General features: G+C 48.6%; 1 protein-coding gene and 1 long non-coding RNA gene across 3 annotated transcripts in view; both read right to left on the bottom strand.

Annotated features, from left to right (window-relative positions):
* The window catches only part of LSAMP (limbic system associated membrane protein), an 814,836-nt gene that overhangs the window by 577,612 nt on the left and 210,116 nt on the right, over positions 1-27,108 (bottom strand). The gene's annotated exons all lie outside the window — the stretch shown is intronic.
* The window catches only part of LOC137547354 (uncharacterized), a 72,935-nt gene that overhangs the window by 41,284 nt on the left and 4,543 nt on the right, over positions 1-27,108 (bottom strand). The window contains exons 1-2 of one of the 2 annotated variants that reach the window (XR_011026571.1): positions 21,848-22,101; positions 17,682-17,716 (exon numbers count right to left, since the gene is read on the bottom strand). This is a non-coding gene — a long non-coding RNA (uncharacterized lncRNA). Of the gene's footprint in view, positions 1-17,681; positions 17,717-21,847; positions 22,102-27,108 lie in introns of those variants that run through there. The other variant, XR_011026570.1, reaches the window with a different exon arrangement.

Raw genomic sequence — 27,108 nt, 5'->3', positions numbered from 1 at the left:
TGTCCAGTGATTTTTCCGCGGAAAAATCACTCCTGCAAGCGTTTTGCGCTTTTAAGTGTGAATGGGGCCTAAACATGCCTAGAATCGCTCTGAAAATCTAGTTCAAAAAACTCTAGTGTTAGCAGATCGGCTAGAGGCTTTTGGTGTGCACTGGGCCTCACTGTCTGTCCATCTATCCATACTAAAAGCAAGGGACTGAGAGCTACAGATCAACCACATCTGTCTGTCCGTCTATCCATATATTAGTGTCACTGTCTGTCTACCTGTCTAATATCTATATGCCTGTCAAGCCATATACTGTCTCAGTCTGTCTATCTCTCTGACTATCTATTTATCTCTAAATATCTCTCTAAAGTAGTGGTCCTCAAACTAAGGCCCGCGGGCCGAATGTGGCCCCCTGAGGCTTTTTTACCGGCCCCCACACACAAAATGTATTACTTATAGATGCGGTCAGCTACATCTTTAAATTTTGCTGGTCCGCATATAGAATAGCAGTGCTGGCACCACCCATTCACATGGAAGCCAGAAAGCAGTAATTAGCTGGTTTCCAATCAAATTCCACATCAGGTGACACTGCTGTCCAATAGGACTTCAGGTTGTCACCTGGGTATGCTTCACTGTCTGGCCCGTCAAGACTTCTACATCATTGTCTGAAGTATGTTGACCCGGCCCTCGACCCAAAATGTTTGGGGACCTCTGGTCTAAAGCCTCTGTACACAGACACATAATATTTATATTGCGCCTTTCTCCTGGCAGACTCAAAGCGCCAGAGCTGCAGCCACTAGGACGCGCTCTGTGACGGACATTACGGAAAGTTGTGCGCAAAATCGCCATCGACTTTCGCATGGTCGTGCACAGTTCCTGTCAGTCTTGGGTAAATGCACAATAGATGTCAATTTCCCTCTCTCTTACTGAGTACAGTAACCTTCCCCCCACATCCTGTGTCAGGAAAAAATGTCACACGTGGCTAGCTTCCCTGGGGAGAAGCCATTTGGCTACAGCTCATCTTTCCCCAAAAGGAAAACCAGCTCAAACTGGTTGAACTTCAAATTTCCCTCCAAGCTCATAGCTTCACACAATGGGAACATTTACTTTATTAATAATTCAAAATAGATTTGGCACAGCAAGACCAAAATTACATTTTCTGATACCTAGGAAACAGTTCTATCGTTCACCTAAAGTGCACGTTTCTAGCTATCAGGGATCCATATAGAAACCACTTTATCCGGCCTGCGTAGAGCAAATTCGACAGACTAGGCGTGTATAGTCTCATTTAATACAGAGTCGCATGCTGCTTATGAATATGGTCTCGGATTTGCGTTGCACCCATCTGGGGCGGAATTACACAAATTATTAATAATTGGTACATTCCTTGCTCCAAGTCTGTGGGTGGTAACCTGACTGCCAGGAGGTAACCCTGCCTCAAACACACCTACTTTCCAGGTAGTGACTGCCCCAAAACTCTGGTCAGTAAAAAGCGTTTGCAAGGAACTCCTCCTCTGTTCTTCAATTCCCATCTACCAGGAAGGTCTAGACATGTGCTCAAGGAGAACCGGGCGCATGTTGTGTACAAAGATTTTAACCTGAATGCCTGCTTTAAACTGGACTATTTTCTTCATTCTTCAAATGGACTGCTCAGCTAACGAAGTAAGAATTTTTTGATTTTATCCCTTTTTATTTTTAAGCTCTGTGTATATGTTAATTGGTGTATATAACTGTATGTAATGCATTTTTGTTATTAAACGTTTTAAAAATCGTTTAGCGGTTATGACCTGTTGCTGATCATACACAATCGTACCTATTCTCCTGAACTCGCTACCCTGTGTTTAATAGAAGTATACATTTATAACCCATATGCGAGAACCCGGCCCAGACATAACGATCTGACCCAGATTCTTGCATACTGCTAAGGGTTAATATAGCGTTCTCGAAGTCCTAGTAAAATTACAGTAGCGGGCTGTGTAACTCGCTCGGTGGCAGATCTTTGAATTGTATATGTGTGTGGTGAGTCGGTGGGTATCAGAACGCTCCCTTCGCGAGTCAGTTCATCAAATTGCGAACGCGGGTTACCCTTCGTGATGAACAAATGACCGTGTGAGAGGATTTCTGACGCTGATCGATTTACCCCATCCGCAGACCGGCCTAGCGGTCTGTGACATTGTTTGGCAGCTTTTTGGGATTTGTGTATGTTCAGAACATCAACGGCAACGTTATTTGATTAACCTGCCAGAACAGATTAAAAATCTGTGGTCGATAACCGGTGCATTACCATTTATATAGACTAAACGTGTAGCACAGAGTTCCCCCCCAATCTCTTTTGCTATCCTATCTTTTATTTGGCAAAAATGGCTGCAGCAAGATACAAGAAAATGTCAGTGGCAGACCTAGTGAACTTGTGTGAGGAAAAAGGCATTATGACGTATAGAAAAAAGAAAGCGCAATTGATCGACGACTTATTGCGACTGGATACCCAGCCGGAGCAGATGCTGGGAGAGCACACTCCTGGTTCAGACGGTGCTGTAACTGGGGCAGAGGAAAGTGAGCGGTTGGAGCAAAGCAACCCACTTCCAGACCCAGAGGAAAATGGGACCGCGTCTGAACCGGTCGCTGTAACTGCTGAGGAGCATGGTGGCCGGCAGGAGCCCGCCCATGCAAACCTGTTCTGTGTTCCTGATGCTGGAATGCAACCTGGATTACAAAGGCTGTTGGAGACAAATCCTGAGCTGTACATGCAGATTGTCAGAGAAAACGCTGACAGAGCAGAACGAGACGCTGACCGTTTAGAACGCCAGGCTGAACGGGAATCTTCAGAACGCCGGTGGCGGGCTGAGCAAGTAGCGGAAAGAGAGGAGAGAGAAGCCGCACGCAGACATGACCTTGAAATGGCCAAACTGCGAGCGCAAGGCCAAAATCCCTCGCAAAGCGCTCTGGAACCCCGGCCCACAGCAGGCCCGTTTGGGACTCCAAAGTTTAAATTCCCAGAAATGGAGAAGGGAACCGACCCGGACACTTATTTACACTCATTTGAAAAGACTTGCCGTCATCTGCCCCAGGAGCAGGGGGCGAGATATCTGACACCCAACTTGCGGGACAAAGCGCTTGAGGCGTTTGTGGACTTACCCGCTGACAAAGACAATGACTATGCTGCAATAAAAGCTGCGATTATCGCCAAATACCAGCTGACCCCAGAGGTCTATCGCAAAAAGTTTCGCTCCCTGCAGAAAGGCCACACCGACTCTTACACCGACCTGGAGAGTCGCCTGCTGACTGTGTTCCGGCAGTGGTCGCGGGGCCTCAAAAAAGGCTCTCACCAAGGTCTGGCGGACCTCATCGTACAGGAGCAGTTGCTGAACTGCTGCACTCCAGATGTCCGGCAGTTTGTCTTGGAGCGGAAGCCTGAATCCGCCAAAGCTGCCGCAGAACTTGCAGACACTTTTGTGGCCACCCGTGTGCCGGACAGCCGCAAACCTCCAGCCCAGAGCTGGAAAGGGGGGAGACCTATGCAACCCAGCTCTCCTCCCCCTGCTAACCGTGGGAATCGGGTCCCACAGCCACAGAGGCCGGATGCTGCACCTGCTACTCATCCGCCTGATGCCACATATGTTCCGAAGTGCTACCACTGTGGACAGAGAGGACACCTCAAGTCTGCCTGCCCCGAGGTGAGGACGCCGTCGCCAGAGCCTAGCGCAGAAGTGGCTAGCGCATCCTCTACTGCACACGCCTACCTCGTCATGGGAGCAGCAAATCCTCGACTTTCCGGAAATCATCAAGTCGTGGAAGTTAACGACCAGATCGCTGTTGGTTTCCGCGACACAGGCGCAGAGCTTACCTTGGTTCGCTCTCATCTTGTAGCCAGGGAGAATTTCCTGCCTTATGAGTGTGTCACACTTGTGGGAGTTGGTGGCACACACGCACGCATCGCCAAAGCTCGTGTTGTTCTTGATTGGGGAAGGGGACGCCAGACAAAAGTTGTGGGGGTGACAGATGACATCCCAGTGCCTGTGCTGTTGGGCACCGATCTTGGCACCCTACGATCCTTTTATGAACCTGTTATCAACACCCCGGATTGCCAGTCTGGACCCACTCAGGTACTGTACAAGCTTGGGGTGGGACAGAGGGAGGCAGCAGGGGTAATGGTACCTAGCCCTCCTAGGGAAGGAGGCAAGGAAGCGGTACCTGTTTCTAATGGACAGCTGTCTAATCACGGTTTGTCTGATTCTAAACCTGTCACTGTTGTTCCAGATACCTGTGTACATGATGTGAAAAATGAACGTAACGGTGATGTTAATGTTGTACCAGATGTTGCTAATAGATTTCATGCTGAATCTCCTATTACTAAAAATGATTTATGTTTAAGTGTGATTGCCTCTAACCTAAGAGGTAACAGTCTTGTGTTGCCTGGGTCATATCCGTGCTTGGCAGTGGAAGCAGGCCAGGTGTCAGAGCAGGCAGCTGGGGGCCTAGATCTCCCCTCCTGCTATGACAGCCAGAGTGCTCCACCATTGCCTGCTGTTAACAAACAGCTGGTGGAGACAGGCCGCACCTTCCCTGTCTCACCCTTGCATGTCTTCCCCTTGCAGAAGCAACCCAGTGCAAAACTGCCCAGAGGTCCACCCTCTATCCTTCCTGGAGAAGGGGCAAGCCTCGCCACCCAGGTGAAGGCTGATTCGTTTTTTAAAATGTGCTCTAATGTCCACCTAGGTTGTGCTGACCAAAATGTTGTGCCAAGGTGTAGTCAGTTAGAGCAGGGGTATGCCACGCTGCTTCCAGATTCGCAGGCTGACACGCGAGAGTCAGGAAGTGACCCGGATGTCAGCCAACGACTCTCTCCCTTACAGGAAGCGCTATGCAAACCCAGCCAGGCCTTTAGAGGTAAGCCTGTGGGTGTGCATCGCACCGTCCGCAAAGCGGACACTGGGACACACCGGACCATGAGGCCTTATGCTTCTGGTGAGTTGTCTAAAGGGCAGTCAGATAAGAAGTCGAGAACCCGTTCAGTAGCTAAGCGGCGCGTAGAGTGGGTCATGCAGACCCACTCTGTGCGTCCGACTGGTAGGGGGGAGATGTGACGGACATTACGGAAAGTTGTGCGCAAAATCGCCATCGACTTTCGCATGGTCGTGCACAGTTCCTGTCAGTCTTGGGTAAATGCACAATAGATGTCAATTTCCCTCTCTCTTACTGAGTACAGTAACCTTCCCCCCACATCCTGTGTCAGGAAAAAATGTCACACGTGGCTAGCTTCCCTGGGGAGAAGCCATTTGGCTACAGCTTATCTTTCCCCAAAAGGAAAACCAGCTCAAACTGGTTGAACTTCAAATTTCCCTCCAAGCTCATAGCTTCACACAATGTGAACATTTACTTTATTAATAATTCAAAATAGGTTTGGCACAGCAAGACCAAAATTACATTTTCTGATACCTAGGAAACAGTTCTATCGTTCACCTAAAGTGCACGTTTCTAGCTATCAGGGATCCATATAGAAACCACTTTATCCGGCCTGCGTAGAGCAAATTCGACAGACTAGGCGTGTATAGTCTCATTTAATACAGAGTCGCATGCTGCTTATGAATATGGTCTCGGATTTGCGTTGCACCCATCTGGGGCGGAATTACACAAATTATTAATAATTGGTACATTCCTTGCTCCAAGTCTGTGGGTGGTAACCTGACTGCCAGGAGGTAACCCTGCCTCAAACACACCTACTTTCCAGGTAGTGACTGCCCCAAAACTCTGGTCAGTAAAAAGCGTTTGCAAGGAACTCCTCCTCTGTTCTTCAATTCCCATCTACCAGGAAGGTCTAGACATGTGCTCAAGGAGAACCGGGCGCATGTTGTGTACAAAGATTTTAACCTGAATGCCTGCTTTAAACTGGACTATTTTCTTCATTCTTCAAATGGACTGCTCAGCTAACGAAGTAAGAATTTTCTGATTTTATCCCTTTTTATTTTTAAGCTCTGTGTATATGTTAATTGGTGTATATAACTGTATGTAATGCATTTTTGTTATTAAACGTTTTAAAAATCGTTTAGCGGTTATGACCTGTTGCTGAACATACACAATCGTACCTATTCTCCTGAACTCGCTACCCTGTGTTTAATAGAAGTATACATTTATAACCCGCATGCGAGAACCCGGCCCAGACATAACGATCTGACCCAGATTCTTGCATACTGCTAAGGGTTAATATAGCGTTCTCGAAGTCCTAGTAAAATTACAGTAGCGGGCTGTGTAACTCGCTTGGTGGCAGATCTTTGAATTGTATATGTGTGTGGTGAGTCGGTGGGTATCAGAACGCTCCCTTCGCGAGTCAGTTCATCAAATTGCGAACGCGGGTTACCCTTCGTGATGAACAAATGACCGTGTGAGAGGATTTCTGACGCTGATCGATTTACCCCATCCGCAGACCGGCCTAGCGGTCTGTGACACGCTCTATAGGCAGTACTAGTGTTAGGGAGTCTTGCCCGTGGCCTCCTTACTGAATAGGTGCTGCATTCATAAACAGGAAGAGCCGAGATTCAAACCCTGGTCTCCTGTGTCAGAGGCAGAGCCCGTAACCAGTACACTATCCAGCTACTGCTGGCGTCACTGGCCACTTTGGCCTGACTGTAGTCGGCCAAGGCGGCCAATGGCGACGGTCTCAGACGAAAGTGAGGCCCCCGACTAGCGATGGCTGCCCATCGCATGATGTCATGCACGCGTCGCTCTGTCGCCCCCCGCCCGCATAGTAACAGAACGTGTCGTCAGCTACACAGCTGTTACACGTCTCTATAGTCCGGCGCCCAGCGATGTCACCCAAAGGGATCGGGTCCTGATCCCCCTCAGGTGACATCAGTTGTTAGGTTTGTACTCACCTTATCTGTCTATTTATCTATTCAATAATATTTTAATGGTGAAATAAAGGATGGATTTTATATGCTGAACAATGACACGTGACTATACGTTCATTTGATGTAATGCAAGTCCCCATTAAACTCTTATAGACACCTCCAATTGTTCTATCTATCTAATCTATCTATCTATCTATCTATCTATCTATCTATCTATCTATCTATCTATCTATCTATCTATCTATTCCTCCCCCCTCATCCATCCATCCCTCCATGTCTCCTCTCACTACCCTTCTCCCCCGCCTGTGTATATCTCCCCAGCTCTGTGTTCTCTGCCTGTTCTGCCTGTATGTGGAAGGAATACAAGATGCTGTGTTCCCTCTATGGGTCCCTGTTGGCCTGTGCTACATAAAGCCACATGGCATAATTTAAACAGTGCTGTGATCTATTCCTGCACAGCCGCAGGTAACAATCGCTGTGTACAATCCCCACTTCTGAGGAAATATGACTGACCTGCGACCCCTCTATAGAAGAGAGGCCCAGCCACACAGCTGCACGGCCAATTACCCGGGCTGAAGAGAGTGCCAGGATCCGCGGTAATTGCTTAATTGTGAGAGGCTGTCAGGGCGGCTGTACCTGAGATAGCGGGATTGTCACAGCCATCTCCTAATGAATGGCCTCGCTTATTAATAACATGATGGTGGGTACAATGGAATTAATTCCCCTGCAACATGGAACTAGGGAGGAGGGGGGAACCACTCAGAGCAGGTCAGAAATCCAAGGGAAAGGACATCCTGTCAGAAATCCTCAGCGCTTCGTGTTATAAAGGTGGCCATGAATCAGGCGACTTGGCGGCAGATCGACCATCCGATTCGATTATTATTATCAAATCAGATAAAAATCGGAGATTATGCGACCATTTTCCATCCAAGCATGTCAATCGAACATCTTGCAAGATTTTGGGCCGTTGTGGTTGATCCGTTGCGCGGCGGTAACAGTGAGTAATATCGGGGCGAGCGACTAAACCCCCGGCGCTGTTCCCGCAGTTTATATATGCGCATGTATGTATACATTTGTACATTACCTGTCCTGTGTCGCGGTGCCTGTCTGTCTTCCGAATCTGCTGCTCTTCCATTAGCCCTATACACGGTGCCGGCGCATAGCACACGGTGCGTGTGTGACGTCACACGCGCCATGTCGGCGCTGTGTATAGGGCTCATCGAAGAGTGGCGGGTTCGAAAGACGGACAGGCACCGCGACACAGAACAGGTAATGTACAAATGCACACATACATGCGCATATATAAACTGCGGGAACAGCGGCAAGGCGGTGGATGCTTTCCAAAGAGATTCCATGCGGAATTTAATCGGGAATCGGTCTGCAGTTTATGGGCAGCTGTCAGATCTCTCTCCGATCAGATTCGATCAGAGAGAGATTTGTCTTTGGGTCAAATCTGCCCATCATATGCAGTCACCAAACAGTGCTCAACACATAATAGAGGTGACCTACACCAAAAAACAAATGAAAGAACTGATGGTCACTTGTTCAGCTACACCTAAACCAGTTTATTCTCAGCAAAACAATAAAAACAGTGTACAGGTACTTAAATTGCAGGCCTTTATGACAGGGACCCTTCACATGTAACCAGTGTATTGTTAATGTCATAAACGCATAAAGGTTCAAATGTTAATAGTAGATAGATGCCCAATCTCCAGTTCCCTAATGGTTTCGGCGTTCTACCGTTGTCAGGGGTTTGGACTGGAATGCCGAAACCAGTCGGTTTTAATATGTAAAATTTGGAACAACGCAAAGGCATATATATACAGCTCTCCTTTTAATTCCAGTGACACACTCTAGGTGGAGAGACTGTGTCCAGTAGACAGCCTCTGCATCTACTTCAGGCTGAGAGTGGGGCGGGGTTTTCAACGGCCACGGACAGGTAATGTATAGTGCACTGGAAACAAGGGGGAGCCCATACACCAGTAGGGGAGACGGTGTTAGGGGTTTGTTGCGTTTATCGCTCTTCCGGTTATCACTCGCCATTACCATTGCGGGACCGTGCACCCAAACAACCAAGGGGGCCCAACATCTTGCATCATGTCGGACTGGTCACATTGTCGGTAAGGCATGCATTTGGCGGTACCGATTTTCATACAATTCGATTGTAATAATCGTTGGATCGGCCACCAAGTCGCCTGATGTATGGCCAACTTGACTCCACTGCAAAGCCAAGAAGTCATGTAGGATGGAATGACTACATAGGTCTTATCACCCTGGTAGAGACAGGTGCTGGTTTTTGTTTTCTTACAGTAGCAAAGTCCTCGTTATTTTTCCCCTGCAGGCCATGCGTTTGCTGCTCCTGTTTAGCATCCTATACTGCGAGTGATTAGGTGTTAAGCTATGATGAACAGAAATAACCCAGAATAATTAGCACCGGTGATGTTTCTTCCGACACACAGACAGGAGATGGTGTGCATTATTCCTGCCCCTCCTCACCTTGCTGCTCTTTGATGTTACCGGTATGCTAATATCATCGACATCTGCAGCAGATTCTGTGCAGGAAGCAGTGTACGGGGACTTCCTGCAGTACTCCCGCACTGCATTCCACAAATGTGCCTGTCAGTCAGATTCTGCACAGGAAGCAGTGTACGGGGAAATCCTGCAGAACACCTGCACTGCATTCCACAAACATGCCTGTCAGTCAGATTCTGCACAGGAAGCAGTGTACGGGGACTTCCTGCAGTACTCCCACACTGTGTGCCACAAATGTGCCCGTCAGTCAGATTCTGTGCAGGAAGCAGTGTACGGGGACTTCCTGCGGTACTCCCGCACTGCATTCCACAAATGTGCCTGTCAGTCAGATTCTGCACAGGAAGCAGTGTACGGGGACTTCCTGCAGTATGCCCGCACTGCATTCCACAAATGTGCCTGTCAGTCAGATTCTGCACAGGAAGCAGTGTACGGGGACTTCCTGCAGTATGCCCGCACTGCATTCCACAAATGTGCCTGTCAGTCAGATTCTGCACAGGAAGCAGTGTACGGGGACTTCCTGCAGTACTCCCGCACTGCATTCCACAAATGTGCCTGTCAGTCAGATTCTGCACAGGAAGCAGTGTACGGGGACTTCCTGCAGTACGTCCGCACTGCGTTCCACCAACGTGCCTGTCGGTCAGATTCTGCACAGGAAGCAGTGTACAAGGACTTCCTGCAGTACTCCCGCACTGCGTTCCACAAACGTGCCCGTCAGTCAGATTCTGCACAGGAAGCAGTGTACGGGGACTTCCTGCAGTACGCCCGCACTGCGTTCCACTAACGTGCCTGTCAGTCAAATTCTGCACAGGAAGCAGTGTACGGGGACTTCCTGCAGTACTCCCGCATTGCATTTCACCAACGTGCCTGTCAGTCACATTCTGCACAGGAAGCAGTGTCCGGGGACTTCCTGCAGTACGTCCGCACTGCATTCCACAAACATGCCTGTTTGTCAGATTCTGCACAGGAAGCAGTGTACAGGGACTTCCTGCAGTACTCCCCCACTGCGTTCCACAAACGTGCCTGTCAGTCAGATTCTGCACAGGAAGCAGTGTACGGGGACTTCCTGCAGTACGTCCGCACTGCATTCCACAAACATGCCTGTCAGTCAGATTCTGCACAGGAAGCAGTGTACGGGGGGACGTCTTGCAGTATTCCCGCACTGGATTCCACAAACGTGCCTGTCAGTCAGATTTTGCACAGAAAGCAGTGGACGGGGACTTCCTGCAGTACTCCCGCACTGCATTCCACAAACGTGCCTATCAGTCAGATTCTGCACAGGAAGCAGTATACGGGACTTCCTGCAGTACACCCGCACTGCATTCCACAAATGTGCCTGTCAGTCAGATTCTGCACAGGAAGCAGTGTATGGGGACTTCCTGCAGTATGCCTGCACTGCATTCCACAAACGTGCCTGTCAGTCAGATTCTGCACAGGAAGCAGTGTACGGGGACTTCCTGCAGTATGCCTGCACTGCATTCCACAAACGTGCCTGTCAGTCAGATTCTGCACAGAAAGCAGTGTACGGGGACTTCCTGCAGTATGCCCGCACTGCATTCCACAAACGTGCCTGTCAGTCAGATTCTGCACAGGAAGCAGTGTACGGGGACTTCCTGCAGTATGCCCGCACTGCATTCCACAAACGTGCCTGTCAGTCAGATTCTGCACATGAAGCAGTGTATGGGGACTTCCTGCAGTACGCCCGCACTGCGTGCCACAAACGTGCCTGTCAGTCAGATTCTGCACAGGAAGCAGTGTACGGGGACTTCCTGCAGTACGCCCACACTGCATTCCACAAACGTGCCTGTCAGTCAGATTCTGCACAGGAAGCAGTGTACAGGGGGAACTTCCTGCAGTACGCCCGCACTGCGTGCCACAAACGTGCCTGTCAGTCAGATTCTGCACAGGGAGCAGTGTTCAGGGACTTCCTGCAGTACTCCCGCACTGCGTTCCACAAACGTGCCTGTCAGTCAGATTCTGCACAGGAAGCTGTGTACGGGGACTTCCTGCAGTACGTCCGCACTGCGTTCCACTAACATGCCTGTCTGTTAGATTCTGCACAGGAAGCAGTGTACGGGGACTTCCTGCAGTACTCCCGCATTGCATTCCACCAACGTGCCTGTCAGTCAGATTCTGCACAGGAAGCAGTGTACGGGGACTTCCTGCAGTACGCCCGCACTGTGTGCCACAAACGTGTCTGTCAGTCAGATTCTGCACAGGAAGCAGTGTACGGGGACTTCCTGCAGTACTCCCGCACTGCATTCCACAAACGTGCCTGTCAGTCAGATTCTGCACAGGAAGCAGTGCAAGGGGACTTCCTGCAGTACACCCGCACTGCATTCCACAAATGTGCCTGTCAGTCAGATTCTGCACAGGAAGCAGTGTACAGGGGGGACTTCCTGCAGTACTCCCGCACTGCATTCCACAAACGTGCCTGTCAGTCAGATTCTGCACAGGAAGCAGTGTCCGGGGACTTCCTGCAGTACGTCCGCACTGCGTTCCACTAACATGCCTGTCTGTTAGATTCTGCACAGGAAGCAGTGTACGGGGACTTCCTGCAGTACTCCCGCATTGCATTCCACCAACGTGCCTGTCAGTCAGATTCTGCACAGGAAGCAGTGTACGGGGACTTCCTGCAGTACACCCGCACTGCATTCCACAAATGTGCCTGTCAGTCAGATTCTGCACAGGAAGCAGTGTACGGGGACTTCCTGCAGTATGCCCGCACTGCATTCCACAAATGTGCCTGCCAGTCAGATTCTGCACAGGAAGCAGTGTACGGGGACTTCCTGCAGTACGTCCGCACTGCGTTCCACCAACGTGCCTGTCAGTCAGATTCTGCACAGAAAGCAGTGTACGGGGACTTCCTGCAGTATGCCCGCACTGTGTGCCACAAACGTGTCTGTCAGTCAGATTCTGCACAGGAAGCAGTGTACGGGGACTTCCTGCAGTACTCCCGCACTGCGTGCCACAAACATGCCTGTCAGTCAGATTCTGCACAGGAAGCAGTGTACAGGGACTTCCTGCAGTACTCCCGCACTGTATGCCACAAACATGCCTGTCAGTCAGATTCTGCACAGGAAGCAGTGTACAGGGACTTCCTGCAGTACTCCCGCACTGCGTGCCACAAACATGCCTGTCAGTCAGAGTCTGCACAGGAAGCAGTGTACGGGGACTTCCTGCAGTACTCCCGCACTGCGTGCCACAAGTGTGCCTGTCAGTCAGATTCTGCACAGGAAGCAGTGCAAGGGGACTTCCTGCAGTACTCCCGCACTGCGTGCCACAAGTGTGCCTGTCAGTCAGATTCTGCACAGGAAGCAGTGCAAGGGGACTTCCTGCAGTACTCCCGCACTGTGTGCCACAAACGTGTCTGTCAGTCAGATTCTGCACAGGAAGCAGTGTACAGGGGGAACTTCCTGCAGTACTCCCGCACTGCGTGCCACAAGTGTGCCTGTCAGTCAGATTCTGCACAGGAAGCAGTGCAAGGGGACTTCCTGCAGTACTCCCGCACTGCGTGCCACAAACGTGTCTGTCAGTCAGATTCTGCACAGGAAGCAGTGTACGGGGACTTCCTGCAGTACGTCCGCACTGCGTTCCACCAACGTGCCTGTCAGTCAGATTCTGCACAGAAAGCAGTGTACGGGGACTTCCTGCAGTATGCCCGCACTGTGTGCCACAAACGTGTCTGTCAGTCAGATTCTGCACAGGAAGCAGTGTACGGAGACTTCCTGCAGTACTCCCGCACTGCGTGCCACAAACATGCCTGTCAGTCAGATTCTGCACAGGAAGCAGTGTACAGGGACTTCCTGCAGTACTCCCGCACTGTGTGCCACAAACATGCCTGTCAGTCAGATTCTGCACAGGAAGCAGTGTACAGGGACTTCCTGCAGTACTCCCGCACTGCGTGCCACAAACATGCCTGTCAGTCAGAGTCTGCACAGGAAGCAGTGTACGGGGACTTCCTGCAGTACTCCCGCACTGCATTCCACAAACGTGCCTGTCAGTCAGATTCTGCACAGGAAGCAGTGCAAGGGGACTTCCTGCAGTACTCCCGCACTGTGTGCCACAAGTGTGCCTGTCAGTCAGATTCTGCACAGGAAGCAGTGCAAGGGGACTTCCTGCAGTACTCCCGCACTGCGTGCCACAAGTGTGCCTGTCAGTCAGATTCTGCACAGGAAGCAGTGCAAGGGGACTTCCTGCAGTACTCCCGCACTGTGTGCCACAAACGTGTCTGTCAGTCAGATTCTGCACAGGAAGCAGTGTACAGGGACTTCCTGCAGTACTCCCGCATTGCGTTCCACAAACGTGCCTGTCAGTCAAACTCTGCCTAATTTAAACATTAATGGTTTGTTGAAAACAAAATGCTGTAATTGCATTCCAGGTGCATTATTTTCATGCTATATATCAGAGGGGGTGAATGGGAACTGTAAATGCTAGATGTGCTGTGGCTGCCAAGACCAACAGGACCTGGGAAAAGGCATTATATCATACTACCTTCACAGGTCAACCATCAGCTAATCTCTTTACAACACTAAAGGTGTTGGGGGGCCCTGGGGTGCCTCTTGCAATCAGTGTGTGACGGCTGGGGTGGGAGGGATGGAGGGGTGCACTTTGGTGTCTCAGCCTTGTGTGCTGAAGGACTTTGTCCCGACTCTGTCACCAAGTCTCTGTAGAGTGCCAATATCAATATATTATGTCAAGAGTACCAATCTCACAAAATTGTCCCTAGATTTACCAATCTCAGTGAGTCTCTGTAGAGTACCAATCTCAATGAACCATCTCTAAAGTACCAATCTCAGTGTGTCTATGTAAAGTACCAATCTCAACAAATTGTCTCTAAAGTACCAATCTCAGTGTGTCCATATACAGTATCAATCTCCATGAACTATCTCCAGGGTTTCAATCTCAGTCAGTCTCTCTAGTGCAGGGATGTCAAACCGGTCCTACGAGGGCTGAGATCCTCACACATTTTTTATACAGCTCAAATGAATTGATGGGTCTGAATCAGGAAAGGTGTGGGTCCATCAGGTAGAACACATTCCTCTCTTTCTCAGTCCATCCTAAACACTGGCATGGATCTGTCCCTCCAGGCCTGGAGTCCGACACATGTGCTCTAGTGCAAACATGTCAAGCTCAAAATGTGGCCCTCAGAGCCATTAAATTTGGCCGTCAAGTGGTTTCCCCACATTGCATTATGTTTGGCCCACTCTAGAAAATCAGGGAAGCTATATTGGATGTGAATCCCTAGTTCACCAGGGAAGCAATATGGGGGAGGTAGGGGGGAAATCACTAAACACTAAGGAACTGTATAGGGGAGGGGGACCACTAGACACCAGGGAACTGTATAAGGAAGGAAGGTGGCCAGTAGACATTGAGGTTGGCCGCGACTAGGTCCCAGTGTACAATTTCGGCCCACTTTGTGTTTTAGTTTGACACTCCTATTCTAGTGTATCAAATTTCAATGACGTTCTGTAGGACGCCAACTTTCAATGAATTCAATGAGTTTCTGTTCTGCAATAAATTATAATAATACTCTGCAAAAGACAAAATATCAATAAAATCTTTTTTCAGTGTCCAAATCTCAGTGAGTGTCTGAAAAGTAACTCATCTTAGTGACTGTCTGCAGAGTGACTGATCTCAGCGAGTGTATGCAGAGTGACTGATCTTAGTTAGTGTATGCAGAGTAACAAATCTCAGTGAGTTTCTGCAGAGTAACAAATCTCAGTCAGTTTCTGCAGAGTAACATATCTCAGTCAGTGTCTGCAAAGTAACAAATCTCAGTGAGTTTCTGCAGAGTAACAAATCTCAGTGAGTTTCTGCAGAGTAACACATCTCAGTGAGTTTCTGCAAAGTAACAAATCTCAGTGAGTTTCTGCAGAGTAACAAATCTCAGTGAGCTTCTGCAGGGTAACAAATATCAGTGAGTTTCTGCAGAGTAACACATCTCAGTGAGCTTCTGCAGAATAACAAATCTCAGTGAGTTTCTGCAGAGTAACAAATCTCAGTGAGTTTCTGCAGAGTAACAAATCTCAGTGAGTTTCTGCAGAGTAACAAACCTCAGTGAGTTTCTGCAGAGTAACACATCTCAGTGAGTTTCTGCAGAGTAACAAATTTCAGTGAGCTTCTGCAGGGTAACAAATATCAGTGAGTTTCTGCAGAGTAACACATCTCAGTGAGCTTCTGCAGAGTAACAAATCTCAGTGAGTTTCTGCAGGGTAACAAATCTCAGTGAGTGTCTGCAGAGTAACAAATCTCAGTCAGTTTCTGCAGAGTAACAAATCTCAGTCAGTTTCTGCAGAGTAACAAATCTCAGTCAGTTTCTGAAGAGTAACAAATCTCAGTGAGTTTCTGCAGAGTAACAAATCTCAGTGAGTTTCTGCAGAGTAACAAATCTCAGTGAGTTTCTGCAGAGTAACAAACCTCAGTGAGTTTCTGCAGAGTAACAAATCTCAGTGAGTTTCTGCAGAGTAACAAATCTCAGTGAGTTTCTGCAGAGTAACAAACCTCAGTGAGTTTCTGCAGAGTAACAAATCTCAGTGAGTTTCTGCAGAGTAACAAATCTCAGTGAGCTTCTGCAGGGTAACAAATATCAGTGAGTTTCTGCAGAGTAACACATCTCAGTGAGCTTCTGCAGAGTAACAAATCTCAGTGAGTTTCTGCAGGGTGACAAATCTGCATCAGTATTTTGGATCAGTCGATCACATTAATTGTTGCAGAGCCAAATTTTGTCTAAAATCGTGGGACTCTTGCAATTCAAAAAGTGGAGCGTTTTTGCGCTTTCTGAAAAAGTGCTGCCAGTGTCTCCTCAGTTTCTGTAGAGGAACAGATCTCAGTGACTGTCTGCAGAGTAACAAATCTCAGTGAATGTCTAAAAGAAATCCGTAATGAATAATCAAACAAGTGTACTAAGTATCTATACATCAACCTATTTAACACATTAGTAACTTTAATAGTCATCTTATTTGAGATAAGGGCATTGCTTTTGACTTCAGACGGCAGAGCTCATCGTGCTGTAAATTCTTGGAATGCTTTGATCTCTCTCTACTAGCAGAAAACATAGAAACTGAAAGCAGAAGTCCTCTGTTATTGTCTTACACTGCCCCCTAGTGACAAGTGGCCATAAATACACATTACAGCAGTACTAATTAGAAGCAGAGAAATGTTGCAAATAAGAAATAAAAAACATGCTAAAATAAATTGTCCTGGGGCACTTGCAAGCTTCTAAATAAACTGGGTGCTTAAAGGATACCCGAAGTGACATGTGACATGATGAGATAGACATCTGTATGTACAGTGCCAAGCACATAAGTTCCTTTTTTTCTTTCTCAGCCTGAAAGAGTTAAATATCAGGTATGTAAGTAGCTGACTCAGTCCTGACTCAGTCCCAGTGCACACCAAAACCGCTAGCAGATCCACAAAACGTTAGCGGTTTTTGGAGCTGATTTCAGAGCGATTTTAGGCATGTTTAGAGACATTTTCTAAACATACCTAGCAGTTTTGGGTGCGTTTTTGGGTAGCAGATTACAAAAATTGTTACAGTAAAAGCTGTTACTGAAACAAAAACGCCTGGCAGACCGCTCTGATGTAGCGTTTTTCAGAGCGGTTTGCGTTTTTCCTATACTTTACGTTGAGGACGAAACGCTTCAGAAAACCGCAAACATGCAGCAGGAGGCGCGTTTGCGGTTTGGGAAAAACCTCAACCAGCACCATCCCATTGAAATACATTAGCCAAGCGTTTTTACAGGCGGATGCGGCCGGCGGATCGCACCTAAAACCGCTCAGTATGCACTGGGCCTTAGACAGGAAGTGACTATAGTGTTACCTTCACTGATAAGAAATTTCCCTTTTTATCTCTTTCTTGCTCTCAGAAGCCATTTTCTGCTAGGAAAGTGTTTTATAGTTGAAATTTCTTATCAGTGAGGGTCACACTGTAGTCACTTCCTGTCTGAGTCAGGACTGAGTCAGTCACTTACATACCTGATGTGTAACTCTTTCAGGCAGAGAAAGAGAAAAAAAGGAACACAGCCTAGTTATTTGTGTGCTAGGCACTGTATATACACATGTCTATCTCATCATGTCACATGTCACTTCGGGTATCCTTTACATTTTTGTATTAAAGCGGAGTTACACTTGAAAAAGAAACCTACTTCTGCATACTCCATGTCATCACTACCAACATGTAAGAGCTGGGCTCTCAATGCACCGTAGGGGGGAAAAAAACATCAAAAATAATGATCATTCCAACATATCACAATATTGTGAATAGTCAATTCCAGGTTCATTGGATTATTCAGTGTAATTGAAAATGAAAATATACATTACCCAGACCAAGGAATAGATTCAGAAGGATTTCTTACCTAAAAAAGAAAAAAAAAATGACACCATATTATTCATTATCAGTTTGCGGAATTTTTTCCTACATGAAAAATATATATATTTTTAACAATGACCGTGTTTTTTAGTTCGCAAAAGGATATAGATTGCAGGTGAAACTTGAAAAATGTGAATAATATGCAAAAGTCCATTTATTTATTTCAGTAATTCAACTTAAAAGGTGAAACTAATATATGAAATAGGAACGCTTTGCAGGAGTCTGACACTTTGAGCCTAGAATATTGAACATGTCACTTCGGGTATCCTTTAAAGCCTCTTTCCCACCAGGACGTTGCGTTTTAGGGGACGTTATAGGTAGCATAACGTGCCCCTAATGCAACGCCTGGTGGTGGTGGAGGACGCTACTTAGAGCTGCGTTATGCGTTTATGCGTTTTTTGTGCTATAGACTGTGGAGACTGACTGTCCCGCCAGCCAACCGCCGCACAGAGCGGCCGCTCCAGGAAGTAAACACTGCACGTCACACCGTGCAGTGAATATTAATTAGCTATGTGGCTGGCTGAGGAGGAGGAGGGGAGACCGCCTCCTCCAACATTACTGAGCATGTGCAAACAGTCTAACGCGGCTTCGCCGTGTATAACGTACTGCATGCAGCACTTTAACCTGACGTGCAGCGTTACAATGTAACGCAACGTGGGCACTGTGAACAGCCCATTGATTTTTCATTACTGTGCGGTGGGCTGCGTTACAGGCTGCTCTAACGTGCGCCTGTATCGTCCCACTGTGAAAGCAGCCTTAGGATTAAAGACTAGGGCCCAGTGCACACCGAGCGGATCCGCCTGACTAATGTATTGGAATGGGCTGTTGCACACCGGCGGTTTGAGGTTTTTAGCAAACCGCAAACGTGCCTCCTGCTGCACGTTTGCGGTTTGCTAAAAACCTCAAACCGTCGGTGTGCACCAGCCCATTCAATTACATTAGCCAAGCGGATTTTCAGGCGGATGCGGCCGGCGGATCGCATCCAAATCCGCTTGGTGTGCACTGGGCCAAATCTCGCAATCCGTACCAAAACCGCTAGCGTTCTGTGGATCTGCTGTCGGTTTTGGTGTGCACTGGGCCTCAGAGCACATATATATATATATATATATATATATACTCTCTGCAGTATAGTAGCCTACTCTACTTTCTGGTGTGTAAATGAGGTTAGTAGCTGATCCAGTTTTGCACATGACTGATGGCAGATCGCCCGGAGACTGAGCGTTGCGTCCCGATTTTGGGAGCCACTCCAGGTAATAACGTCTTGTTTAGTGGAGCCTTTGTCACATTGCGTTCGTCATCTGCGCATTATGCACATACATTTTCGGTTTTATTTGTCTGGGAAGCGCGCAGAACTCTCCACGTCTGTTTCTAAATTCATCACGAACGACGGAAACCTATAAAGAGAATATAGAGCGGCTGTCGGATCTTCCCGCCCGTCTGCGGCGTGATGTAGAGAGGCGCCCTGTAATGTGTTCGGGAAATTAGCCGGTTCCCGGGCTACGGCGGTGATGCTGTCAGCCAGTCCCGCGTTCTCTTGCTGTACTTTGAGCGATAATTCAGAGGCGTTCGGCAGCATTTGCTATTCACAGAGGAAGCGGAGGAAGTTCTGCAGATGATGCGCGGGATTGCGGGGCGACCTGACGCGGATCTGTGCGCATTGATGTAAATAGGCTGATAGGCCGAATGCAGATGGAAAATGGTGAATGAAAAAATACTGTTAATGGTTCGCTCCGTTTTTTTCCTGGCCAACTTTTATCTGTATAAATATAACGAGTTCTTTTTATGTGTGAGGCCCCATTCACACTTAAAAGCGCAAATTGCAGGAGTGATTTTTCCGTGATTACACGCGGAAAAATATCACTGGACACTGGTGATTTTTCCGCGATCACGTTTAGCGTTTCTATAGCACTGGAACGCGATCGCCGGGAAATCGCCTGAAAATGGTGCAGGCTACACGTTTGCGTTTGGCGATTTGCGTTAATCGCCGGCGATTAACGCAAATTCGCCCAAGTGAGAACTGCCCCATAGGGTTTTATAGCACTAGAGCACTAACACTCTAGTGTGAATGGGCCCATAGTGTGATTAAAATATGCAAAAGTGAGACGCTGGTCAATATTGCAATAAGTTTACATTATTGTTTTTAGCCCCATTTTACACCGTGCCTCCAGTGTCCTTCTCTGTCCCCTGTGCCTTCAGTGTCCTCCTCTGTCCCCTGTGCCCCCAATGTTCCATCCTGTGCCTCCAGTGTCCTCCTCTGTCCCCTGTGCCCCCAATGTGCCATCCTGTGTCTACAGTGTCCTCCTCTGTCCCCTGTGCCTCCAGTGTCCTCCTCTGTCCCCTGTGCCCCCAATGTTCCATCCTGTGCCTCCAGTGTCCTCCTCTGTCCCCTGTGCCTCCAGTGTCCTCCTCTGTCCCCCCACTGTGCCTCCAGTGTCCTCCTCTGTCCCCCCACTGTGCCTCCAGTGTCCTCCTCTGTCTCCCCACTGTGCCTCCAGTGTCCTCCTCTGTCCCCCATTGTGCCTCCACTGTGCCCCCACTGTGACATCCTGAGCCTCCAGTGTCCTCCTCTGTCCCCCCACTGTAACATCCTGTGCCTCCAGTGTCCTCCTCTCTCCCCTGTGCCTCCAGTGTCCTCCTTTGTCCCCCCCATTGTGCCTCCACTGTGCCCCCACTGTGACATCCTGTGCCTCCAGTGTCCTCTTCTGTTCCCCACCCTTCCATACCTACACTATGCCCTCCTGTCACCCTCCTTTCCGTATCTACACTGTGCCATCCTGTGCCTCCAATTTCCTCCTCTGTCCCCGCCTTCCAAACCAACACTGTGCTTTCACTGTACCATCCTGCGCCTCCACTGTGCCTCCAGTGTCCTCTGTCACTCCCCTTTCTGTACCTACACTGTGCCATCCTGTGTCTCTAGTGTCCCCCTCTGACTGTCACCCTGTGCCTCCAGTGTCCACCTCTATCCGCCTGAGCCAGTACTATGCTCTCCTGTGTCATTTAATCACTGTCGAAAATGTCCCACCAAGCTCTGACAAGCTCTCATTCTTCTTATCTTACAATGTGGAAGTGACATCACTGCGGCAGGTTTGTAAGTCAGGACGTACGTAACCTGGGGACCACCTGTACACTATCGGGAACACAGCACTGTGATTTATACCATGGGAAGCGCGTCCTTGCAATCAGCAAAACACGAGCGCTCTCAAAAGCTAGTCGAAGCGTGTCTGGTGGGAATACGACTTAACCCCCCGCGCGCTCCATGCACAGAGTGGCTGTCATCCTGGGGTTATTTACACCAGAGGGGACTTAACACTAGAAGGGGTCCCTGATCCATACATCCCCTGAACACAGACCTGAAAATCCCCCCTGGATTAGGTCTACCCCCTCCGCGGCACGGCCTTACAGGCACGAGAGCGGTTTGCCGCCAGGCGTGGGTGAAATCAGGCCATGCATATTCCTGCGGAGGATTCAGCCACCCTCCGGGATGTGACCCCTTACCGGTCGGACAAACAGTCCGGGGGATTTATACCGGCGCCCGTCACTCGCCAATGAATCCTCCGGCGCAATTTCAGAGCCCCGGCCTTAACCGGCGCATGAATCACACTTACGCTGATCGAAATCTGGCGGCAAGGAGAGCGACGGGAAGCATAAATATAAAAAAATAAATACAAATAATGAGAATGACAGGAGAGAAGCGGGATTTTCGTTGGGTTAAAGCAGCAGAAAGCTTGATAAGGTCAGGATCACAGAACAAACAGTTCTCTGCCCGGCTGCCCGCGCCGCGCAAATCCAAAACACAACAGGTCAAGACTCTGACGGCAATTTGTAATGTTGTTTTTGCAGCGGCTGAGCAGGTGCTGTGCAACCGCCGAAACACAAGCTGAAGCTGCGCGGGGCGGCTAAGAGCGCCGCTGGAGTAACCCGTTCCTGGGCTTCCGCCTTCACAGAATCCCACGGCGCTGTGACACCAATCCTAAAGGCTTCTCTTTCGTTTCGCTGCATAGTTTTGATGCAAATGAAAGGACCACTGTCGCAAAAATTTCAAAATGTAAAATATACTGTATGTAAACAGATAAGAAGTGCATTTCTCCCAGAATAAAATGAGCCATACATTACTTACATATACATTCTCCTATGTTGCTGTCATTTACAGTAAGTAGTAGAAATCTGACAGAACGGACAGGTTTTGGACTAGTCCACCTCCTCATGGGGGATTCTCATGGATTTCTTTATTTTCAAAATGCACTTAGGCCTGGTGCACACCAAAAACCGCTAGCAGATCCGCAAAATGCTAGCAGATTTTGAAACGCTTTTTCTTCTTTTTCTGTAGCGTTTCAGCTAGCGTTTTGCGGTTTTGTGAAGCGTTTTTGGTGTAGTAGATTTCATGTATTGTTACAGTAAAGTTGTTACTGAACAGCTACTGTAACAAAAAACGCCTGGCAAACCGCTCTGATGTGCTGTTTTTCAGAGCGGTTTGCATTTTTCCTATACTTAACATTGAGGCAGAAACGCATCCGCAATCCAAAATCTGCAGCAGCCCGGGAGTATGCGTTTCTGCAAAACGCCTCCCGCTCTGGTGTGCACCAGCCCATTGCAATACATTACCCTAGCGGATCCGCACCCGTCTGGTGTGCACTAGGCCTAAGTGAATGGCAGTTGCTCATCCAACTGCCAAAAAAGTGAACTGTGAGCAGGGAGGCTGTCCAGCATCTTTGTATAAATCCTGTTCAGGGAGTGTCTTTACAAACAATAAAGACCATGCTGAGAATCCCCTATGGAGAGATGAACTAGCCCAGAATCTGTCAGTTGTGTCAGATTTCTACTACCTACTGTTAAAGTGGACCCAAACTAAAATTACAAGATTTCAGAAATAAAATCTATTTTCTAAATTATAATAATAAATAGCAGCCTTTTTTCAACTGCGTGATGATAAATATAAAATATTTTACATTTATTGGAGGAACCTCTCCCTTCCTTTCATATTGCCGGCAAATAATCCGGCAAACTGGTGGAGTAGATGGTGTTCAGCAAAGGAGGATTTGCTAATGGCTGCCACCTGTATAACCCTAGTTATGCAAAGAGGAGGGTGAAAAGCAGGCACTGAAATGCTCATAGGCTTGAAGGAGTGTTTATTTATATTTGTATGTGTCAGAGTGGTGCAACTAAATATTTTTAATAAAAAAAATGTTTGGTTTGGGTCCGCTTTAAAGTGAACCTTAAAGGGGAACTGAAGAGAGAGGTATATGGAGGCTGTCATGTTTATTTCCTTTTAGACAATACCAGTTGCCTGGCAGCCCTGCTGATCCTTTGCCTCTAATACTATTAGCCATAGCCCCTGAACAAGCATGCAGCAGATCAGGTGTTTCAGTGGTTCAGACTTATAAGTCTGATCTGACAAGACTAGCTGCATGCTTGTTTCTGGTTTTAATCAGATACTACTGCAGAGAAATAGACCAGCAGGGCTGCCAGGCAACTGGTATTGATTAAAAGGAAATAAACAAGACAGCCTCCATATACCTCTCTCTTCAGTTCCCCTTTAAGTCACCGATTAAAAATGAGATTTACTCACCTGGGGCTTCCCTCAGCCCCCAGCAGCCGATTGGTGCCCTGGCCGCAATAGCAGCATAGGGGGCGATATACAGGCTGGGAACGCGAAGAATCACTCGCGTTCCCATGCCTGTCAGCCGGTGACGGCCAAACCGGAAGTGTTCGCCGGCGGGTCCTGGAGCGTCAGATCGGGGCTGCGAGGGCACCGGTCGGTTGCTGGGGGCTGAGGGAAGCCCCAGGTGAGTAAATCTCATTTTTTATCGGTGACTTAAGGTTCACTTTAAGTGACAGCAACATAGGAGAAAAGTAATGTATGGCTCATTGTACTCTGGAAGAAACATATGTCTTATTTGTATGTGTTTATATATACTGTATATTCCTGCGTATAAGCAGGGCCGGCCCGCTCATGAGGCGGGGTGAAACTTTTGCCTCAGGCGGCAAATTTCCAGGGGCGGCACCCGCCCGTCCGTGGGTGCGGGGAGCCGGCCCGCCGAGCTGGAGGGGTAGCTGGCAGGACGGGGGTATTGGGCCAGCGGCGGGGAGGGGGGTCGGACCCCCCCCTCCCTCGCCTGGGTCCCCCGTCCTCCACTCCCCTCCAGCCTAAATAGACGCAGCCGTATATGTAAGAGGCACGGGCGGGGAGACACTCACCTCCTCCTCGCTCCAGCGTGCGCTCCACTGACATCACTTCCTGCAACGCTGCAGGAAGTGATGTCAGTGGAGCGCATGCTGGGAAGAGGTGAGTGTCCTCCCCGCCCGTGCCTCTTACATATACGGCTGCGTCTATTTAGGCTGGAGGGGAGCGGAGGACGGGGGACCCAGGCGAGGGAGGGGGGGGTCTGACCCCCCTCCCCGCCGCTGGCCCAATACCCCCGTCCTGCCAGCTACCCCTCCAGCTCGGCGGCCCCCCAGAGCGCCCCCCCCCCCCCCCGAGGGGGGGGGAGGGGCGGCGGTGGCAATTTTTTTAAAAAAATTTGCCTCAGGCGGCAAAAAGTCTAGGGCCGGCCCTGCGTATAAGACTACTTTTTAACCCTTAAAAATCTTCTGAAAAGTCAGGGGTCGTCTTATACGCCGGGTGTCATTGATGCCGGGTGATACGCCCTATCCTGTTACCGCCTCTCAGATCTCGCTGCTGAGGGAGCGCAATCTATTCTTCCATACCGCTCTGATAAACAGGTAGATAAGGAGAGCTGACCAGTCTACTTAAGGAGAGTTGACCAATGCAACAAGTCAATTGACTATATACTGTTGTATTTTAAGATTTTTGCGACAGTGAGGAACTGTAGTCAACACAGCAGCATAATGATTAAAAGTGTTGTTGTAACCAAGAATTGACCTTCATCCCAATCAGTAGGTGATACCATATTTAACATGAGAAATCTTTTCCTTTTCACAAACGGATCATCAGGGGGCTCTGTATGGCTGATATTGTGGTGAGACCCCTCCCACAGTGTGATGTCAGCACCAGGGTTCTGACATCACACTGTGGGAGCCTTGTTGCATTTTGAGAAATCACAGCTGTGTCCAACTGCCAAAAAAGCAAGCAGCATCCCCTTCCAGTGACATCACCTGCCAGCAGTAAGAATGTCACCATGTGATAAATGTTAGAATGTAAATCAGGGACAGGAAAGATTTTACAACGGGCAAACACTGACTAAATCATTTATACATAATTATTGTAAAAATGAGGCACTTTTTTCATTACTTTATTTTCACTGGAGTTCCTCTTTAAAGTTTGGCTTGCTGCCAGAAGTGAGATAACTCCCAAGCCTGTTTTTAGTGTTTGCGGTGCAATCGGATCCAAAACGCTAGTTGCTGGTGTGAAACCGACCTGAGAGTTTTAAAGCCCCAGGCATTCGTCCTTTACACATATACTAAGTAGGTAGTATATACACATATACTAAGTATATACACATATACTTTACACATATACTAAGTAGTAGTAGTTACAAGAGTGTTGAAGCAACACATGACAACATTTATAATTTGCTTATGCTTTGCGATGCAACAGTTTTAATTAAAGAGAACCCGAGGTGTGTTTTAAAGAATGTTATCTGCATACAGAGGCTGGATCTGCCTATACAGCCCAGCCTCTGTTGCTATCCCAAACCCCCCTAAGGTCCCCCTGCACTCTGCAATCCCTCATAAATCACAGCCGTGCTGTGAGGCTGTGTTTACATCTGTAGTGTCAGTCTCAGCTGCTCCCCCCGCCTCCTGCATAGCTCCAGTCCCTGCCCCCGTCCCTTCCCTCCAATCAGCAGGGAGGGAAGGGATGCAGGCGGGGACCGGAGTTCTGCAGGAGGCGGGGAGAGCAGCAGACTGACACTATAGAGATAAACACAGCCAGCTCTGACAAACTGTTTGTCAGCAGCGTGGCTGTGATTTATGAGGGATTGCAGAGTGCAGGGGGACCTTAGGGGGGTTTGGGATAGCAACAGAGGCTGGGCTGTATAGGCAGATCCAGCCTTTGTATGCAGATAATATTCTTCAAACCCACCTCGGGTTCTCTTTAATCCTCATCGTGTATGCAATATGCAGATCCTCTCTAATGAGTTTGGCTCGTCTATTGATATATTGGTAGAAATGCCTCTCTCCACTCCCAGCACCCTTTCATGCTCCGCATTCAGACGCACGTCTGTGGTCCCCCCCCCCCCCCCCCCCCTGTATTCACCTCTTGGTATATACCTTGCAAATGACAACCTTGACGGTTGACGCGTTCCATTTCCTCTGCCAATGTGAGCAAATATTTAATGAATTTTCGCTTTTTCGTGCGGCAGGAAAGGACGGGCGCTGGGGAATCACGCCGAGTTCAGCGATGGGATTTTGGGGGATTTAGAGAGCCGGCGATGGACTTTGCTAACGTGCGGATTTTATGTATATCAGATTCATCAGTTTTGCTTCTCTACCTCCTGAGATAGGTTCTGTATCGCTGGTGCCCCCTGTAAGGCGGCTTCTGTGGTTTTTTATCTTTGGTAGGTATACAGGCTGATTGTATTCATTATTAGTGATGAATAATCATCATGTGCTAATTTCGCATACGTGAAATTTTGTATAAAAGTTCACAATTACGATTTACAAGTCATTTCGATTTCAAAATTGATTTGATATTACATAATCTATCTGTTCATTGTGCATGTTACAGTTGTAATGCTTTTTCATCTAAATTGCAAAAAAAAAACATTTGTGCAAACCAGGATAGTTAGGGGGAGAAGTGGTAACAAGTCGATTTTTTTTCAAGGCTACCATAACGATTAGATAGGTGGAGCGCCTCCTAGTGGCTGCAGCTCTGGCGCTTTGAGTCCGCCAGGAGAAAAGCATGATACAATTGTTCTGTGTCTTGTCTTCCCTATTCTGGGGGAAAGGGGGGAGGGTGCCTAAACTGGAGGGGAGGAGGGGTGCTTCTGGCTACCTATACTCGGGGCACTATCTCATGCTACATAACTAGAGATGTGGCGAACGGTTCCAGAACCGTTCGCCGGCGAACATCTCCAAATCCATGGGGCTTTTGCTACTTCCGGGTCGCACTGAGCCGGAGTAGTACGCCTGCGCTGGCCGGCGGAGCGCGTCCTAGATCGCGCTCCTGTTGCCGGGCACTTTCCACGCGTGTGCGTGACGTCATGAACGCCGTCACGTGCAGAGAGGGCCCGGCAACAGGAGCGCGATCTAGGACGCGCTCCGCCGGCCAGCGCAGGCGTACTACTCCGGCTCAGTGCGACCCGGAAGTAGTAAAAGCCCCAGAGATGTTCGCCGGGCGAACAGTTCGCCACATCTCTATACATAACCACTTAAGTACCAGCGGTCTCTGCCCCCATAAGGACCAGAGACCGCTGCTAC

This window comes from Hyperolius riggenbachi, chromosome 2 (genome assembly GCF_040937935.1).
Source record: "Hyperolius riggenbachi isolate aHypRig1 chromosome 2, aHypRig1.pri, whole genome shotgun sequence".
NCBI classification, from domain to species: Eukaryota; Metazoa; Chordata; class Amphibia; order Anura; family Hyperoliidae; genus Hyperolius; species Hyperolius riggenbachi.
The sequence above is the reverse complement of the archived record's forward strand: the minus strand, read 5'-3'. Positions and strand labels throughout refer to the sequence as shown.